This window comes from Mustela nigripes, unplaced genomic scaffold (genome assembly GCF_022355385.1).
Source record: "Mustela nigripes isolate SB6536 unplaced genomic scaffold, MUSNIG.SB6536 HiC_scaffold_76, whole genome shotgun sequence".
NCBI classification, from domain to species: domain Eukaryota; kingdom Metazoa; phylum Chordata; class Mammalia; order Carnivora; family Mustelidae; genus Mustela; species Mustela nigripes.
This window is the reverse complement of record NW_026739491.1, coordinates 1,766,582-1,784,489: the sequence shown is the minus strand read 5'-3', so window position 1 is coordinate 1,784,489 and position 17,908 is coordinate 1,766,582.

The window sequence follows — 17,908 nt, the reverse complement described above, 5'->3', positions numbered from 1 at the left end:
TGAATCCATCCTTTAACCATCCAATTGTCGATCTAGCCAACTATGCATTTATCCACCATCTATCATGTCCATCTGTGGTGGACACTGTGATGTGCTGCCCAGATCCCCTTGCAGTGAAGGACTTGTTGCCTCAGCTGCTAGCAGTGCTGGTGTCAAGAAGCCTTTAGAGGTCAGTTCCCTCAAGGATTATCTCAGCTGCAGACAGCTGCCTCGCCCAAGGTCATGCCCCCTCTCAGGGCAGCTCACATCCAATGACTGATGTATGCATGGGTATATAAACCTCACCATCCTGGCCCATGAGAACAACTCTGAAGGACTGTTCTTGCTTCCGAGCTCCCCACATGTCAGCCAAAGCTATTTTGGGGCTTGCATTGACTTCCCTTCTGCCTCTTCCTGCCTCCCTCACCTCCTTCCACAGGTGTCGATCCCTAAGTCATGCCTTAATAAGCATCCTGCACACTCAGGCAATGGATGCCTCAGAGTTTATTTCCTGGGGAGCCCAACCTATGGCTGATATCACCCTTTCATTCATAGATGCGCCCCTCCACCTATGTGTCCTTCTACCTAGTTAATAAGCTTAACCTTCATAACCTTCACAACCTTAAACTTGCTATATGCACAGAGTTGAGTGTTGTAAAGGTTACAGACATGAATCAAACATGGGTTCTAATTTTAAAGAGCTCACAGCCTAATAGGAATGATTTGATCCATCCACCAATAGCTCTGACAAGGAAGTCAGTATGAGGAGTGATGTATTCAGGCTGAGGGGATCAGGGAAAGCTTCATGGAGGAGGTAGCACCTGAGATGGGCCACGAAGGATGGAGGGCAGGAAATGGAATTTGGTTATGTGAAACTGAAACAAAAGCTTTTTACATAATAAGAATAGTCTGTGCAAGGCATGTAGAGTGCAAAATGAGAATTAGCTCCCTGGAGGGAAGAGGCAGGTATGACAGCTGGGTGCAGCTGGACCTTGGGTGACCTCATGACATCCACTTCCTGTGCTCCCCATCATGCTTCTCCCCCACAGAGCCCTTCCTTTGCTTCCTCCCACCTGCCTCCCCTCTGTACCCACAGGAAGCGTGGGTTGATCACCAGCCAAAACTTTGTGGTCTGGCCACGGGGGAAGGGTTTAGAGGCCACACCGAGAGGAGGGCAGGACACTTTCCTGACTGCAGGGAAGAGGAGGTGATGACATGCTGGGTAGGCTTTTTTATCCAAAGCTGCTCGCTCCCCAGAAGGCTGCTTGCTCCATCTCACTTTTGGATTAATAAGAAACCAGATGGGCTCAGCTGGTTGGTGAGAGTCTTGTGCTAATGAGGCCAAGGTTGCAGCATGACCCCTGGAAAGGCCTGGAAACTTTACACACAGAAAGTCTGTTCACAGATCTCTGACCTGGGCACAGATGGTAACCTTGACCTTGATCAGCTACACAGCCCCATATCCCTGCCATCAACTGAACCTTGACCGTGAGCAAGGACTGAGCCCTGTATCTGGCTGCAGAATGAGCCCCAAATACCAATCAATCAATTAATCAGCCATTTTGACAGCTCTGTGCAGAAGAACTTCTAGACCTGCTGATCGCTGGTCCAGGATGTTGGGGTTGAAGGCATTGCCTCGGGGCTGCAGCTTGGCAGGCCCAGTGCCAGGCTCCAAGAAGTCCCAGGTGGCACACCTGGGTCCGGGGGAGGCATGCTGAGGGATGCTGACTTCTGTTCACTGTCAGAAAAGACTCTGTCTTTTGGTTCCCCAACAATGCAATGAGCTGCTTTTTCACATAGTGAGCTCCCCATCAGAGAAAGACTCTAGTAGTAGCTGTTGTTTAAACATCTATCAGGACTTTTAAAGAGGATGCTTACATACACTGAGTGGGGCCCTCCTTGGACACACTACTTGCTGACTGTGGGACTTGGAGCAGTTATTTGCCTTCTCAAAGCCTCGACTTCCACATCTGTATAATGGGGATAAAGTAAGCAGGTACTTCTTGGCCCTGTAATAGGTGCTCAGTGAGACTTGCATATGAGGCACCAAGCACCGTGCTCAGTGAGTGCTCAGCACATTGTAGGCATCTTTATTATTATTCTAAGATTATCGACAGAGGGAGTTCTGTGAAGTATAGGTCTCAGGCATTTGAGGATCTTGCCCCTTTAGGCAGATAGCCATGGTTAGAGGTTAGCCTGCGGCCTGGACAAGGGGCAGGGCCATGGACCCAACAGAGCCCATTCTCCACAACCCCAGCTCCTAGCCCATCACACTTGCAACAGCCCCGAGGCCCCTTGGCTTTATGTCCTGAGAAATGAATGGGGCCAGCGACTCTCCGACTCTCCATTCGTATGGGGAATGCCAGCAAACTCTCCCACCCTCCTACTCAGGCTCAAGCAGGATTAATGCCATTCTGCGGGCTCAGCGAGAATTTAGGCGCCTCTATTGGTTACCATGGCGACACTGCACAGGGAGGAGCAGGGCGGGCCTGACTTGGAGAGGGGAAGCCAGAGTTTCCAAGGCAGCACTGCTGTCTGGTTTGCTGCACGGTGAGCCAACTGTGGGGTGGGGGTAAGGTGAGGGGAAAGGGTGCTCAAGCATGACCCAGGTCAGCCCTAGAGGCCTGAGATCTTTGTCCTCAGAGCTGCTGGGGCTCACCCTGCTCTGGGGTCTACCAGCTGCCAGCTGTCTCACCAGCAGCTTGGCTGTGACCTTCCTTCCTCCTGGATCTCTGCTCTGTTCTTAGACCCCACCGTGACTTCCTCAGTTGCTGTCCTCCACAGCAACTCTGACTCAGGATGTACCCGGAGCTCTTCTGAACTGCCCTTGTGCCCCACATGCTGTCAGAGAAAGAATGTGAGAGGACAGAATGAGTTTACTGAAATTCAAATTCCATCAGGTTTCTCCTCTATTAAAAACCTTCAGTGGCTCTCTAGTGCTCTCAGGGTAATAGCCAACCCTTTATCCCTGCTTATAGAGTCTTCGCACCTGTTCCCTTCAACCCCCTCATCTCCTTTCTTGCCATTTCCCACCTTATCCCCTGGACTCCAGGAGTCCACACCAGGAGTCTCAGTGCCTCTGGAGGGGTGCACACTCTCTCACTCCTGGGCCCTGTCCTGTTCTAGTTCTCTCTTCCTGGATATCTTTGTCTGCTTATCTGGCTGCCTTCTATTCCTCTTTTCTTAGCCTAGATGGTGTGACCCCTGGGAAGCTCATGGAAGGGTTAGGAGTCCCTCTTTGATCCCCAAACACTATCTTCCCATCACTGCATGAATCATCCTAGGTAAGAATAGCCCCTTCCTTCGGGCTCTGCACCTGGTCTGTGCCCAGGAGGTATGTGGTCACAGTTTTGGAATCCATGAGTGAAGGAGGCTTCCACCTGTCCTGGGCCAGCTCTCCTAGGGGAGGTGGTGAACTGGGCAGTGGCTGGCACCCCAGAGGGTGGAAGGGAGGCTGGGAAGTGGCTGCTGTAAGAGTGTTAGCTCATCAGGCTTCAGAGGAAAACTCAAACAGGACCCTAGACATCTGGGTCCCCCTACACCAGTGAGAACTGGAAACCACTTAAACATCGGGCCTTTGGGAATTGGGTCAGCCAGCTGGGTCTGTCTTCTCCATGGAGAATTAGGCAATGATTGTGCAAAAGGGCCATTGGAAAAGGAAAATGGAACAGAGAAGATCATAACAATGACTATTCAGACACATGGCAAAATGTTGGGGGTAATGTGTTATATAGCAAAGTGCAAAATCTTGTGTGCCTCAGGATTACCGGGACTACCTCGTAGGTGACACCTGGGAGAGGAAATCAATAGTTCATGAACATTCCACCCATGTTGGAGGCTAGCAGAGACAAGGGTCTGCCTGGGGTAAGAAGCAAAAGCGAAAGAGGTAAAGGCAGCCTCCTAGTCCCTGGAGGAAAGGGATTTACCCCTTTCCAAGAGGCCAAGAAACACAGAGAGGTTGCTGTGAAGGGCAACCTAGTTTCCCCCTCCCTGGGCCTCACCTGCGATCTTTCTCCTTTTCCTCTAGACACTTGTGAGTCTCAAGCAGGGTTTTGTCCTCATCACAGGTCCCAGTGAGCTGTCTTCAGACTAGAATATGAAATATCTGTGTTATAAGAGAGGCCCAGATGGGCTCTGTGATGGTGGCATAATCACCAAGGGAAAGCAGCAGTCTTGGTGGCTCATTGATGGAGAGGTTTTCAGGGGCTTTGTAAAAGCAACTTCATAAAGCCCTACATGAAATCCTCTATTCAGATCTGTGTTCTGAGCCTCAAAGTTGGGTTGAAGGATGAATTCCAGGTCAGTCTTCCCACCTTGGTATGTGGGGATGGATGAAGATCTCAGTAGGCTGTGAATGGGTGCTGCTGGCATGTGGTTGGTTTCTGTTGATGCCTACATCGACAGATATTCACCCACCAACAAGACACACACTGCTATGGGGAATCATTCATAACATGGGGTTATAACATGAGCTATGGGTGGGAAGTCTTGGTGGGATGGGCGAGGTGGGGGGGGAGATGCTGAGAATTTCCACATGTCCTTTGAATTCCAGAGGACAGGGATGAAGAGAAAAAAGTATTGGATGAGACAATGGCCAAAAACTTTCCACATGTGATGAAAAGTACATATGCACACATCCAAGCAGTACGATGACTCCCAAACAGGACACACACACACACACACACACACACACACACACACACACACGCTTACTGATATAGCATAATCAAATTTGTAAAAACCAGTGCTAAAACGAAAATCTTAAAAGCAACCAGAGAATGAAAAACAGAGGAACATGATAAAATGATCACAGACTTCTTGCCAAAAACTATGTAAATCAGAAGATAATGGGAATTGTATTAACTAAGAATTGTACATCCATTGAAATATTCTTTTAAAATGGCGGCACAATAAGATCTTTTCCAGACACACCAAAGCTGTGAAAATTTGTCTCTGGAAAACCTTCACAGTAAGAAAGTTTACAGGAAGTTCTTCAGGTGGAACAAAAATGATACAGACGGCAAATGGAGCCCATAAACAGGAATGAGGAGTGTCAGAACAGGTAAACGTATCAGTAAATAGAAGGGTTTTTTTTTTTTTTTCATTTTAAAATTTCTTTAAGGTGTAATTTATATTGTAATGTTTATGATACAGATAGAAATAAAATGTTTCCAGCAATAGTATAAAGGACAGAGGGTGAAACGAAAATGTATTGTTTTAAGCTTTTGTAAACAAGTTGAAACAATATATTTTAAACCTTAGAACAATCAATAAGATAAAACAAAGAGGTATAGCTAATAAGCCAATAGAGATAAAATGCAATAAAAAAAATTCTCACCTAATCTGAAAGGTGGCAGAAAAAGAGGAAGAAATTATAAAGAACAGTTATATAAACATTTCACTTAGCATTTCAGCGATCATCAGACTGGATAAAAAAGCAAGACCAAACAATACGCTGTTTACAAAAAACTTACTTTAAATATAAAAACGCAGAATAAAAGTAAAAGAATGGAAGAAGATACACCACACAAAAACTAATTATAAGAATGTTGGAATGGCTATATTAATATCAGGCAAAGTAGATAGTCAATCAAAGTCGAATGAAGAATATTGCCAGGGAAAAAAGAGGGAGATTTTATAATGATAATGATTTGGTTCTCAACTCTGCTACTCTCTACCTAGATGATGTGGACTGGACTCTGCCTCTTAGCCTCTCTGAACCTCAGTTTTCTCTTCTGTGAAATGGGTTGCCTACCTTGCAGGGTCAACATTGGTGTAAAGCTCCAAGAACGGTGCCTGGCTTTGTGTGATCTCCATGGTTCTTACTGTTAGGAGTGATTCCCCAGATGCTGCATATCCCTTCCCCAGGGCATAGTCCCTGTCTCTTTACCAGGCCTCCCACCCTGGGCTGCTTGACAGTTATAAACACCAGCAATTGCCCTCTGGCATATAACAGAGGGCTGTATCATTGACTTTTATAAGGAAGCTCTTCCGCAGCTACTGGGACCCCAGGCTGGTGAGTTATGAGCCAGCCAATTCCTGGCAGTATAGGTTAGGCTTGTGAGTAGCTGATCACAGGAAAAGTTTTGGGTCATTTGCTTTTTCCGAGGTCCTTGCAAGGGACGTGGAGTCTCTTGGGTCCTCAAGACTGACTGTTATCTCTGGACTTGGATTTTTTTTTTTTTTTATTTGAGTAAGGATTTCTCATCTGCAATAGGCCAGATTTGCTGTAAGAAACAAAACTCCAAGTAACTATATTTCAAAGGCAACTTCAAGGGACTTTTCTATAGGGACACTATTTGCCAATGATAATTTTAAAAATAGGGAACGAAGGATGTTTCTGGTGTAATGGCAAGATTTCTGGGCTTCAGGGTGTGTGGACCGGGATTTAAATTCCAGGTCTGTGACTGTGTTCATTTGTTCTACAAGTGTTTCCTAAGGATCCCAGGTCCTGTAGGGACTGGAGATATGGAGATATGGAGATATGGCAACAACAGATACCCCCCTGCCTTCATGGAGTTTCTATTCTAGTGAGGGAGACAGTAAACAAATAAACAATAAACCAAACAAATAATTGCACACAGTGACAAGTGTTACGAAGGAAATAAAGTAAAATAATGGAATGGAAGGTATGTGGGTGGCCAGGCGAGTGGGACCCCTTGGGGGTTGTGCATGATATGTGAATGAAGGAGAATCCAGCCAGGCCAAAACATGAAAGAGAGCAGAGGGGACAGCAAATGCAAAGGCCCTGGGGTGTGTTTTGAGAACAAAAAGGGGGCCAATGAGGTTGGAGAGGTGTGAGGGGGTGTCTGGGTCGAGTAGATCCTTTCCTCCCCAGGTTGTAATGGGGTAGGGAGTGGAAATCCTTGGAGGATTTGAAGCCACTTACCAGCTGGGTGTCTCTGTGTCATATCTAATCTGCCTGAGCCTTAGTTTCTTCATCTGTAAAGTGGGGTGGCACCAAGGCCATTTCATGGTGTTGTTGGAAGGTCAGGCAACATGGCGCACACAAAGAACTGAAAAATGATACACGAGATCTTGCAGGTTCTTGACAAACGTTAGTCTTCTTCCTTCTCTGGACCTCAGTTTCCTGGAAATTGAAAGGATGAGACTTGGTGGTTTCTGTGACTCCAACTAACTGGAACATTTTCAATGCTTATAAAAGGAAGGGGAGTTCTTAAGCTAAAACGTTAGGAACATTATTTCAAAATGAAGATAAAGTATCTCAGAAATTGTGTTGTAAATCATTGCTAAAATAGGATTCCATTTATAAAAATTCAATTGAGTGCAATTTTCTCAGGAACACACACTTACTGTTCAGAGTAAGGTCAACCTGTGAGTAACGCTCTCCCTTCCAGACTCCCCCCTGCATCTTGGCACAGGGGCTGGGGCAGCTTTGGGGATCATTTACAGGTGACTGTCTGAGGCCCTTCCATTCAAGAGCTCATTATCCTTATGCTCTGATGGGATGACCCTTAGGTTCTGGGTCAGGCAGAGGGGAAGAAAAATCTGAAGGGAGGAAAAGGTCCTCTGGGAGGCCTTGGAAGTCCAGGGGGTTCACGTGAATCCCCAGATTAAGTGCCAGGGATTCCTATAGTATAAAGAACTCCACCTGCTACCAGAGTGGACTCCTCGATCTGGGAAAGTTGTATCCATATCCATTCCCACAGATCTCAGATGTAGCTCCTATATCTTTTCTGGCAATTTCTCCAGCAGTCTCTACCATTATCCATGGTTGATGGGTGAGTAAACCTCTTTGCCATCCCTGAGCTTGTCTTACTTCCTCGGACTGGGCAAACTGAAGCCCAGAGAGATGAAGTGATTTGCCCAAAGGCACACAGCTAAGTGGCAGAGCCTAGCCTCTAGGCTTTCCTCTGCTTCCTACTCACCCCAGGATGCGAGAGGCCGTGGGAGAGGGTCTCCTTCCGGGACAGAAATGTGTCATCCCCACATTGCAGATGTGGCCATGGAGACACAGGGACAGTGGTCTGGTAGAGCTACCAGGAGCTTCCAGGACTGCAGTCCTGGCTCGGGCGCCTCTCCGTCTAGCTTCAAGGGTGTCTCCGTCAGACAATCAGGGAATCCTCTCCCATGGCCACAACGATTTGTTTGTGATGGCCATTCAGGTCAGTCAAAGGCAAAGAGAGGCCATTCTGGGGTAGGTTCTGGCTGTTACCTTGTTTGGCTACTAATTGTGTGATCTTGAGCACATTGTCTCAATCTGAGCCTCCCGTGTCTCAGTTTGAAAAATGTCTGCTTGGGAGACAGGATGGGAACAAGATTACAATTTTCGTTCCAGAGGTCAACGAATACCCAGGATGGGTCTTGGAACATGGGGTTACCCCTACTTCTTCTCCTCTCCTGTAATTTACCCAGACCTACTCTCCCCTTCTCTGGGTTTCTGTAGAAGGTTTGGTTTGCAGAAACCAAAGGTTTTGCATCTGAAAAAGTGTGGTAGCTCCATGGACAGGGACCTTCACGGACTCCTTCCTGCTTGCTCTGCCTACCTCTGACCCTCCAAAACCCAGGGGCCTACACAGGAGCTGAGAGCCTGGGCGCACTTCGACCCCCATTTTCAAAAAAGATCAACGAACATTTACTATTTACTGAAATGTTATTGAGTACCTTGCACTGTGCCAGACCAGTGGAGTCTGTCTGTCTGAAATCGTACATTTTTTTGTTCCATAAAATACCTTGAGAGGCACCAGAGAGATCCCGCGGGAAGGAAACTCCAGCTCTCTCGAAGGACCAACGCAGAGAAAGCCACACATCCTTGCAGAACTTGAAAGATCTGAAGGATATTAGTCTTTTTCATGTTAGTATGAAAGAGTTCCTTAGATTTTCCTTGGGGTGAGATTAAGTCTCAGGCAGCAGGCTATCCCATACCCCAGAATGGTGATCCTTCATCTGTTCTCCTGTGCCATCCTTCTCTATTCCTGCTTCTTTCCAAGTGCCTTAGAATTTTAAATGTGAAACTGAGTTGCTGAGTCTTAAATCCCCAGTTGCTGGGACAAAGTAAGCATCAGTAAAACCTCCGTGAATGAGCTCTCTTCCCCCTCACAGTGTGCTGTACCATGTTTTTCCACTTCATATCTAGAATTACAATTTGGAACCATACATTCGTGTACTCAAGTGTTCATTTATTTCTGTCACTGCCACCAGCCTCTATGATCTATGAGAGTAGGGGCTGTCTTAGCTTGGGTTTCCCCCCAAAGCTGAGCTGAGACAAGGACTTTTGTGCAAATATTTTATTTGGGAGGTGAGACCAGAATGACTGTAGGGAGGAAAGTCAGCGAAGGATCTGCTAGTTAGGGGGTTACTACTGTGGGCATCTAGAAATCAGTCTCCTTGGGGAGCTTCTGAGAGTTTGCGGAATTCACCAACAAATTTTCCCCCTCAAGGGCAAGGCAGCTGGGATGTTTGTTCATCATTTCTCATGCCTTGCTGTTGAGGGTTACTTCTGGGGTGTTAATGCTGGCCCCTGGTCGGGCGGGGGGATGTGCTCCCACAACTGGAAAATGCACGCAGGCAAGGGGAGGTGGGAATAAATAGGTAGAAATGAGTGGGAACGGAGGGCATGGGTGGGGATCCTTACTCTGTATGCTCAGCCTGCAGCCCAGTGGCACAGATGTGCATGGTCAGTGGTCCTGGAAGGCTTGTGGGCTGATGCAGTGAGCAGGAGACTGTCTTCAGATAATACTCTTTCACAGAGCACAGAACGCTGGGGCTGAGTAAGACCCTCAAACACCCTTACCTTCAGCATTTCCCAAACTGTACAATGCCCCCTTGGAAAAAAAGGGCTCCATGGACACTAAGCCTACTGTATATTATTGCCACCTTTGGAGAAATATAATCCATGTTAACATAGCTAATGCTCTGAGAAATCCTGCAGGAAAGAAATCTTTTTAACTCGATGGTCCCCATTACTTTGGTTGCTAAAACTTCTTTTATTATTATTATTTCTTTTTTACTGAAACTCCCTCCTCTCCCCCCACTTAACCCATTTTGGGAGCTATGGCTGGTCCAAGGCCCTCACTACTCAGATGAAAGGCTGAGGTGTGGACAGGGGAGGGAACTTTCTCTGCTGACTCCCACCTAAACCACTGCCATGTGGTATGGGACATTCTTCACCTTGCTCCATCTGCTTCTTGACCTCCTAAGCTTCAGTTTCTGGAACATCGGAGGCACCCAGAGTTCCAGGGTGGGTCCTAGCAGACCATTACTCATCTTCCAGCCCACCACAATTGGAGTCCTGGATTTTTCCAGGTGGTCTGGGGGAGAGCTTCCTTCATGGTAGGGTAGGGCTAGATTCAGGCCTGAAGGAGGGGCTGGGAGAGCCAGAGAGGGCAGGAGACTTGAAGCAGGCCAGAAATTTCCAGTATGTTTACCCAGCGCTTAGGCTGAGTCTCAATTTATTTACATTGAACATTTTGGTAACCATCTGCTCTTAAACTAAACGGAAAATTATCCTTCTCCTACTGTGATGGCAGCTCCCTCGGATGTTTTTAATAAAAAAAATCTATCATTTTAATGCAGACAGCTCAGCTAATAAAAATGATCTGTGTCATTAGTAATTATCCCACAAATACAATGCAAACTAGCAGAGAAGACTGCAGGGGCCCCCACTGCCTGGAGCCCTTCCTCCCCCGGTCTTGGGCAGGGAGGGGTGGCTCAGCACCTGTGGGAGGACAGAGGAGTAAGAGGGGGGAGGACCCCTGGAATTCATTAAGACGGGGGCTGGGCAGGCCCACAGAGGATCTGAGCACAGCTCTGGTCTGGTTCTGCAGTGTGTTAGAACAAGAAGGGGCAACAGAGGTAATATGTCCCACTGGTGGCCTAAGGATATGAATGATAATTCCTGGCTTTCCCCCCAGTTTCTGACAAGGAACACTGCAAACCAGAAACCACCAACGGTATCAACCAGTCCCTTTGCAGAAAAGGCAGCTGGAGTATCTCAACCAGGGCCTGTAGACCCAAATGCCTTTGGGGACCCCACATGTAATATAAATGTGTGGAGATTCAGAGGTGTAGAAAAAAACCAGAATCATGGGCCCTTGGTAAGCCAGAAGATGCATTTCTCACCTAAAAACATTTGAATGATAATAATAAAAAAAAAAACATTAAACACAGATTGGGAAAATTAAATATGTTGCTGGTTGAATCTGGCTGTGGGCCATCGGTTTGGGAGCTCCATCTCCAGAGCCGGGAGGGTCTGCACCTCTATGGAGCTGACACCAGGCTGGAACTTGGGGACAGACGCTGAACGTCTGTTTCTCTGGGAAACAGAGCCTGAGGTTTCCCAAATCCTGAGCCTTTCCAGGCAATTGGGATCCTAGAGTCGGGTAGATGGGAGAAGTGAGGTAGGAGGGAAAGGGATGTTCTTTAAGTTTCACGTTCAAGCTGGGGAGTCTTCCCAACCCCATATAGCTGGATGGGTTAGTTCAATGTCTTTCACACAATCCCAAGTGGCTTGAAAAAAAAAAAAAAAAAGTAATGTTTTGGCTTATGTAACAAAAACTGGGACGTAGTTCTAGGTGCAGGCACAGCTGCACTGAGGGGCTCAAATGATGCCTTCAGAAATCTTTTTTTACCCATTTCCCAGCTGAGCTTTCTCCTAGAAGGGTGTCTTCTCCAGAGGCCACTGTCTCCTGGAACAAGATGGCTGCCAGCAGCAATGGGTGCAACACCCACCCCTCTCAGCAACCTTATCCGTAGGAGGAAGACAACCCTCCCCTCGAAAAAAGCCCAAAATACCAATTGATGTCCCGAAGTTGAATTCCTTTGGCTCTGATTGGCCCAATCGGAACACACTCTTAGCCCTGAACCAATCACTGTGTGGCCAGGTGATACCACACTCTGATTGGCCAAGGTCTTGCTCACAGGCCCACTCCCAGGGGGTGGAGTCAATTCCTGCAGAAGTAGAGGGTCTGAAACCTGCAGAGGAGCGGTTCAGAGGGAGGGACGAGTGGTTGCTGGACAGTCACACCCCACAAAGGAAAATCAAGAAAGGAAAAAGCTAGAGACGTATTGGGTGCCTCCTGTACGCTAAGGTGGTCTGCACACGATGCACACACGATCTTATTCCATAATCCCAGAAGGTAGGTATTCTATTACGAGGTTACAGAGGAGGAAACGGTGGGGCTCTGAGAGCTCATCACTCACCTGGGATTGCCCAGCTGCTGGATAAAAGGCTGTGCTTTGTAGCTGGCATTGAACAAAAGGGTCTCTGGCCCCAGTGTGCATCGCCAGCTCTTGCACTGTACTGTGTCCCTCTATGCTCCCTCAGACCCTGTAGGTTGTCTGCTCTGGCCCTTATCCCATTCCTTACTGGGGTTTGTGCTTTTTTTTTTTTTTTTTTTTAATTGACTAGTAGGATAAAAAAAATACATGGCCATAGTCATCTGGAGGGTATTTGTAATGAGAAGTTCACGTGACTGAACGTCTGCCTTCCCCATAAGACTGAGAGTTCCTGGCAGGGCAAGGCATTTGTCTTATTTACCATTGGGTCCCTAGGTTCTATCCGAGCTTTGAATAGGGCTCCGGTGTGGTCAGGAGATCTGAATTCCAGGCTTGAATCTGCCCAGCTTTCTTGGCCTCTTTACTGTCCCAAAGGCGCACTGGAGTGTTTCCCCCATGCATAGTTTTGGAACTGTGGGTGGGTGGCAGGGGAGCTCACTGAGGGCTTTTTGGATTTGAACATTCTCTAGGCCATGCTAAGTCAACTCCTGGTTGGCTATTCATGCTGGTCTGTCTGTGAATTCCAGAGCCCAATGTCTTCCATGTTGGAAACTGCTCTAGACGAGTGTTGGCGCAGGAGAGAGTCCAAGAGGGATGCTCATCTCACCTGAGAAGTCCAGGCGTAGAAGAGAGGGTGCACAAGTTCCTTCTCACACACCCCGCCATGTCCCTTTCCAAACTGACTTTGGCCTGGCATGCATGGATCTAGGGAAGGGAGCCTGAGCCCAAAGGCAGGCTTAGTTCTTTCTCTCTTCTCGGTCATCACACTGATCACTTTCGATCTAGCTGTGACAGCCATGCCGACCTCCCACTTCCAGGCAGCTCTGGAGGGACAGACAGGGGCAGGAGGGGAGGGAGGTTGCTCCAGCCCCATGGCCCCCTCCCAGCTTCCCAATCACATCAAAAATTTCTCTTGGCATTGTTTCCAGCCCCATTAATATTCATAAGCGACTTTTCTATTGTGTTTGCAATTTTCCAGCAGACCGACAGGCCTGCATTCCCCCGTGTTAATAGGATGCAAAGCTCACCAACTCAGATCTTATTAGCAAATCTCCATTAGATACCATGGCCCTTCTGGGCTGCATGATAGGCGAGCTTTCCACCATGGGTGACAGCTGGAGCAGGTCTTAATCCAATATGACTTTGCAATCCCCACTGCAGAGACAAACCCGAGCAGGAGCCTGAGCCAGGAGTGGATCAGGCTGAGCTGGGCATCCTATTAAGGGGTGGAAATGGAGTAACTGGGGTAGCCAGAACAGAGAGGCTGGTATGGGCGGGCTGCCTCTTCTCCCAGAAAGACCTACTTTATTAATCCCTTCTTTCAAACACTTGGACTTTATTTTATTCAATAGTATGATCACGGAGCACTTTCCTTGTGCCTGGTCCTGGGTGTGCCCATAACCTGCTTTCCTTCACCAGAGGATCTCTAGGTAGCTGGGTTATAGCTGTGTTCACACACAATTGCCCCATAGCAGGTGCTAAGAAAGGGATGCTCAGGGTGCTTTGGCCTCCATAGTGGGGGGGGGGGGCAGCCAAATACCCAGGGCTTAACAACATCGGGGAACAGGTGAGCAGCGTCTAGGAAATGTGCATGGGAAACATAGAGGCCGAGAGTCATTTCCAACTCCTCCCTGCACTTGAAGGCACTTAACTGGCTGCATGACCGTGACCAAGTCTCTTTAATTCTTTGTGCCTAGGGATAACAGTAGCATCTTCCTCCTAGAGGTGATAGCTAGATTAAAGGGTGCTTGACCCAGAGGAAGCAATATGTAAGTATAGCTGTTCCTATTATTATTTGGGGGAGCTTCAGGGTTGCTCCGAGTTTTCGCTTACTTCCCCTGAGCCTCAGTTTCTGTACTGTGGGGATGCGTAGGAGAGTGCCCGGCTCTGTCCCAGCACACAGAGGCCCACGTTAGCTCTGCAGCTTGTTGTTGTAAAGTCGGGGCATTCAGCAGACACTCAGGGAGTGCAGCTGTGTGGCCCCAGTCCTAACCTCATCAGCCACAGGAGTGACCTGAGTGTGGATGAGAAAAACCCAGGTCCTGGATGAAGGGTGGTCGGAATCTGTGAAATCACACAGTTGAAATAGGTGGTGTGGAGGGAGTCAGTCCTATGTGGCCTGAAATGGATTCAGGCCCCAGGGGACCCTTTGGCCCTAAAGGCTCTAGAAATTGCCCTTAGAGCCTGGTCCCTGGAGGAGCTTTGCTCTCCTAGGGGTTAAGCCTCTTGGGCTGGCCAAAGAGTTGGTAGAGTGACTCCTCTTTCTTTCCCCCTCCCTCTCACCCCCACCAATAAGGTAGCTATGACTCCTAACTCCCCGACCCACTTTGGCAGCATGCCTGGACTCCCCTCCTTACGGAAGGGGAATTTCTGGCTGATGGATGGCCCAGCTCATGGACTTGCCTCTGCAGTCCAAACTGGAGCTGTTCTCTGCTCATCCTGAAGCCCCATGTCTGCCCCAGCCCCCTCCCGCCACCCCCCACCCCCCGCAGGCTGCAGCTGTTGTGGATGTTGCCAGTCATCCCCCAATGCCCGGGGATAAGGAACGGGGTTAATAATGCACCTGTGGGAAGTGGGAAGTTCTCTAACTCCCTTAGCTGGTTTCAAGGCTGAGGATTTTTCTGACCCCCAAACCCATCTGTGTTCTCAAAGGCAGCTGAAGCCTGGAGGCTTTGCAGTCAAGGGGCCCAGGAAGAGCAGCTCTGGATTTCCCTCCGGAGCTGAGGTTTGCCAGGGAGAGGGCACAGCTGTGGAGGTGGGGGTGGCAGAAGCTGGGCAGGCAGGGTGACTCGGTTTGGGGGGACATGGGATTTTTGAGTCACACACACCTGCGTTGGAACTCTGAGGCAGCTGCTGGATAGCTGTGTGACCTTGAGCGTGCCCCATAACCTCTCCGAGCCACCCACAGGGTGATGATGGGGACTAAGTGAACTGGTGCATGGAAAATGCTCAGTAATGAGGCTGTCATATCATAGGCCCTCAATAAAGGAGAACTGTAATTATTGTTTCTGTTATTTTGGGACTAGCCTCGTGGGGTCCTCAGCTGCTGGACAGCTGAGCTGTTCCAACTTTGGGAGAGGAAGTGGGGCATGGCTCTGCCCTTTGACCGAAGGCTGGACAGCCTCAAAGGATGTTAGGGGAGAGACTTTGAAGCAGTGTTGAGCCAGCTGAGAAGGAGAAACACAGCCTGCTCGGGGAGCTGCCTCAGACTGGCGGCTCCCAGAAGGCTCTGGTGCGGGTCTCCAGGGACTCTTGCCAGGGCTCACGGATCATGCCGTCCGACCACGCAGAACTGAAGCCTCCACAAGGTCACGGCTGCCAGGAAGCTTGGGCGGTGTGTAGGCCCACCTCATCACTTTTTAAAAAAAACATTTTATTAATATTTTTATTGCTGCTGTAACAAATTACTGCAAGCTTGGAGTTTTATACCAATACAGATTTATTTTGTCCTGACTTTGGAGGCCAGAGGTCCAAAATTAGTATCACTGGCAGACATCACGGGTGTCAGCAGGGCTGTGCTCCTCCTGGAGGCTCCAGGGGAAGAATCTGGTCCTTGGCCTCTTCCAGCTTCTGGAAGGGCTGCTAGCCTTCCTGGGCTTGTGGTGACATCTCTCTAATCCCTGCATCTGTGGCCCCTGGCCTCCTCCTCTTCTGTCTGTCACATCTCCCTCCGTCTCCCTGTCATAAGGATACATGTGATTGCATTGACAGCGCATCTGGATAGTCTAGGACCAGCTCCCCGTGTCAAGATTCTTCATTGTATTCACAAAGTCCCCTTTTCCGTTCCTTTCCCTCCCTTCTCTCCTTCCTTCCTTCCTCCCTCCATCTCTCTCTCTTTCTTTGCCGGATAGGATAATATTCGCAGGCTCCAGGGACTATGACATGGATATCTTTGGGAAGACCATTATTTAGCCTTCCATATCATTAAAAACACTTTTTGTTTTTGTTTTTTTTGTGAGATCGTTTTAGTCTTCCAGAACAGTAGTAAAAGTAGTACAAAGAGTTCCCATATGCCCTTCACCCAGGTCCGCCTTCTGAGTATCTCACACAGTCATAGAACACTTATCACAATGAAGAGGCTTGTTATAAAATTATTTGCTAAATTTCTGAACTTCTTTGGATTTGACGAATTTTTCCATGAACACACTTTTCTCGGTTCACACTGCATTTGGTTGTCCTGCCTCCTTAGTCTCCGATCGGGGCATTTACTGTCTTTCACTGTCCCCTATGACCTTGACAATGGTCAGCTACTTTGTGAGTATTCCTCTGTGTGTGTTTGTCTCCTGTTTTCTTGTGATTATACGGAGGTTATGCCTTGCTGGGAGGGATGCTTCAGAAAGATATTTCTCCCCAGGGGTCACGTCGGTGGGGGGGGGGGGTGGGGGGGGGGACATGACATTGGTTTGTGGGGTGATTGATAACCAGGCAGGTAGTGCTAACCAGGTATGCTCACCACTTGGTTAAGGTGTCTGCTAAGGTTCTCCACTCTAAACGTACTATATTTCTCTTTATAATTACTCATTGTTTGAGAACAGGTACTTTGAGACTGTGCCCATACCCTGTTTCTGCTTAAACTTTCTCCTGCTAATTTTAGCATCTATGGATCGATTTTGTCTGTGGCAATTATTACTGTTTCCCTCATTCCTCCTTCACACATTACTCAGAATTCTTCTGTGAGGCAGAGTTCTATCTTTCCCTCTATTTATTTGTATCTGTACGGACTTGCAGGTAGGTGCTTCACTCTTTGGGTTATTTGGGTAATGTGATGCTATTGTGATTTATCATTTTGCCCCATTTGTTGCAGCTTGGGTCTTTGGGATCTCTTCCAGGTGCACTCCTATGCCTTTTTGATAAGACCCCATCCCGTTTTCTTATTTTCTTTCCTTCCTTCTGAGGGTGGGTCCCCCCTGGTAGGTCCCCCCCCCAACTCTGAGGATATAACATGTGGCCTCACATGGGCTTAGAAATTGGTCCCAACCTTTCTGAAGACGGACTGAGGGTTTCTGGTAGAAAGGGCTACATTTTTGTTTTAGAGTTTCCAGTGCTTAGGACTGGCCTAAGACAGGAGACATATTCAAACATGTAAATTTTCTTCATTCCCTTTCCCCTTTAGTTCCCTTCCCCCAGTCCTGGGCACAAAAGTACTGGCCTTCTCTCCCAGATCTATGTCCTGGGAGGCAGGGGAATGTCTCGTTAGGAATGTGGGCTTTGCAATCACATCTGTGTTCAAGTTCTGTTCCCACTGCGTCTTTGCTCTGTGACGTTGGGCAGCCGACCTATTCTGTCTGTGCCCCTATAAAATGGGAATGATGAACTCAACCTCAGAGGGCTCATGTGAGGATTTCAGAGATAATAGATGCTGGAGAGCCCTGGCTGGGAATGCTGAACCTCCATGATTGGTTGGAGAAGAAAAACCAGAAAAGTCAGGGGTGGCAATTGGGGGCAGATAGGAATGAAGCTGGCCAGCCCTATTTCCAGGGGTGCCCCAACAGTATGTTTACATTTTAAATAGAGGACATTTTTCTAAGTCCATAACAATAGGTGATTTAAAATATATAAATTTGTGAGCCCTTGCCTATAAACATTTTTACAGATAAGAATAAAAAGATAAAAAAAAAATAAAAAGATCCTTCATCAGGCCATATGTCTTCTTTTTCTGTTTGCAAGTCGGGTTCCCATGTTTTTCATGTCA